This window comes from Aplysia californica, unplaced genomic scaffold, assembly GCF_000002075.1.
Source record: "Aplysia californica isolate F4 #8 unplaced genomic scaffold, AplCal3.0 scaffold00200, whole genome shotgun sequence".
NCBI lineage: Eukaryota > Metazoa > Mollusca > Gastropoda > Aplysiida > Aplysiidae > Aplysia > Aplysia californica.
This window is the reverse complement of record NW_004797470.1, coordinates 81195-84143: the sequence shown is the minus strand read 5'-3', so window position 1 is coordinate 84143 and position 2949 is coordinate 81195. Positions and strand designations below refer to the sequence as shown.

General features: G+C 38.8%; 1 protein-coding gene across 2 annotated transcripts in view; it reads left to right on the top strand.

Moving 5' to 3' along the window:
• Window positions 1-1450: 1450 nt before the first annotated feature.
• LOC101854866 (carbohydrate sulfotransferase 1) overlaps window positions 1451-2949 on the top strand; it is a 19892-nt gene continuing 18393 nt past the window's right edge. For both annotated transcript variants that reach the window (XM_005099019.2, XM_005099018.2), the window contains exon 1: window positions 1451-1837. The gene's annotated coding sequence lies outside the window, so the exon portion shown is untranslated. The remainder of the gene's footprint in view (window positions 1838-2949) is intronic.

Sequence of the window (2949 nt, the reverse complement as noted above, 5' to 3'; positions counted from 1 at the left end):
TCACATTTTTGTGATGAGCTAATGGATGGATATCTCATAATGATGGACCAGGCCATACATAAATCTGGATGGAAAAAAAGGGGAGAGTCATAAGGTATGCCATGTTTAAAAATACTGTGTTATATGCAAGAAATGAGAAAGTCAATCTTTAAAATCGTTTTTTTTTTTCTCAAAAGTGAAAAACATTACCTTACCCCTTTTTCCTTTGCCCATTTAGATTTTGGTTGGATGAGACAGAAAAGTTTGTAGGGCATTGATGGTGCTGTCTGTTGCATTTTGTTTCATAGGTAATCCCTTGCATCACAATAAGGTCAAATGAGAGATATTACCCGTAGTAGTGCAGCTATAAGATCACCAGGTGGCCACGGGACTACGGATGCGGGGACTCATGTGTGCCCCTTAAAACTTGAATGACCGTTAGTTAAGATTTACATCCCTTGCAACACAGTAAGGTTATTTGAGAGACGCCATCTCAAATTTCAACTTCAGTCTGCTATAGAACTTTGACTTCATGTGAGCCAGGTATCAAAGCCCATTGAACCTCTGGAAACATTTGGTTGTTTTTTTTTCTTTCATATCGTCTCCTGTGGGATTTGAGCCAAGGAGGACCTTCTGCTCTGCAGGCGAGTGACTTAGAGCCATGAAATTAAACTAGATTATGGAGATTTAGAACTTAATATGGAGATGCGGCATTTGTACTTTGAGGCATTCAGTTCAATTTTTCAGAAAATTGTTGGGTTTTTTTAAATACAAAAACTGTTTCTCAATTCCAAAGGAAAACAGCAATCTGTGAAAACTTTTTAAGTTGAAACATTGATTATACACACAAACAATGGGTAACAGTTAGATAATGAGTTGGTGATTGATTTGAATCTGGAGCCATCTCAAACTTTAATTAATTAAAGGCTTATATCTCAAAACCTGAGTGCGTGGACATACGACAGTTGTCCTCTGGGTCGACGAACCACGTCACTGACAGATATGTGAGGCAGCGTGATGGAATCAGGCTCTCGTCAATTTTTGAGCCTGTAGAGTTATTGGTATCATCTTAAAGCTTGTTCACTTGTCTTTATTTGGATGAAAAAAATTATCCATTTATCTTGAGTACAAGTCGAGATATTTGCGAAAGAATGGGGTGGGGGCACCTGTTTTCAGAGGTATAATTAGTGAAAAAATGGCCGCGAAAGATTCGTTATTTCCTTAGCTTAAGAGTCCGTTTTAACAGAAAATTTACCTGGGAGCAACAGTAGAAAGGCTGCAAAAAGAGTCAGGAGCCCAGAAGAGAGGAAAACGGAGGTGAAAGGGGGGGGGGAGAGAAAGTGGAGACGAAAGCAGCGACAGAACATTGCCAGAGAACAGGAAAGGGGGTGAAAGGAGACAAATCTTTAGAGAAGAAAATTTGTTCCACGCTACCCCGATTCGAACATGGGACTTTTGAATGAGAGGCGAACACTTTAACCTCTAAGCCACGAGAGCCCCCTAGTGTGACAGTAAAATGAAAAAAAGAGCATAAGGGAAACGGTTATAGTTTGATAATTGCAAGAGTGTGACAGTAATTTTTTAAAACTATGAGTGAGACTGTAAAATGAAAAAGAAAAAAGAAAGAAAACTCTATTTCGCTATTGATCAATCAAGAGGACAGCTCAGCAGGCCAGCAGCTGTTGCTGAGATTTACAGTTTTCGGTAGCAGTTTTGCCAGTAAATATTGCACAAAAAATCTTTAACTGCTCAATGAGCTTCATTCAGTTCTTTGCTCGGATGTTATGCGGCAGGTTTTCCCTCTGGAATGTTTTGAAGGCCGTGTGGTATAGATGTGCCTTTAACTAATTTAGGTGTGGTGAGTGTCATCGTCAACATTCATTGCAATGTATGTGTGTGTGTATATACATCTTGAGACTATCATCTTGTAAAGCACTTAAAAGGCAAAGGAATTCGCCTTAAAAAGATGTCGATCAGTCCATGAAGCTTGTGTTGAAAAGCCCACTTTGAAAGGCTCTTTGCGAAATATAATGTAGGAAACCGGTTCTGGGGTGTTATCTATAAAGTTTAGAATTTACATTTGTAACAACAGCTCCTCTTTATAGTAATATTATCTCTAACTTTTGGCCCCTGTTAATGTTGCAAGTGCCATAAAACTCTTACTAAGACAAAACTAGTCAGCCATAGTCTTATCTCTATGAAGTGTTTTTCCAGTAGTGCACTACGGTACTAGATCTACGTATATAGCAAATATACGATAAATCGGACTGAGGTAATTCAGAGTAGGCCTACATGTAGTTCAGTCAAGCATGTGTAAGACGACTATCCATTGTCGAGGAGAATAGCTGCAATATGAGACAGGTGGTCACAGTTTTATTGAGGAGCCTGAAGTCACTGTAGTTTAATTTTCAGTTTTTCATTAATTTCGTTTAGATCTCATCTAAGACGCCATTGCAAACAAGTGGGTTTCCGCCACTAGCCGCGTGCACTGTTTCCCAACTTTGAAATTCTGGAGTGTACAACCACGAAAGCGGGATAGAGAATCAATCTAGATCTATACATGATAATCACTATATCTAAATCTTCTAATTTGTTGCATCTCTCAGGATTTATTGCTCCTTTCCAGAAGAGTGTAAATATAGTGGCTTATGTCTTTCAGTTGATGTTAATGCACCGATCATTCCTTTCATCGAAAGGGGGCCCAGCTAGTTTTATATAAAATTGTAATGAAGAGGTTTTTTTAAATCTAGCCTCAATTGTTGTGGAAAAATATGATTAAGTTAAGACAAATTGATACAAACTGCTGTGCAAAGTATGGGTGACAATGATTCACCCGTTAAAAAGATATTTGAGGATAGATAAGCTGCTCCACGAATTTCTGACTGCACTACAGATCTAAGTGTATACGCGTACATGTGTGTGTGTGTGTATGTGTGTGTGTGTGTGTGTGTGTTTGTGTGTGTGTGTGTG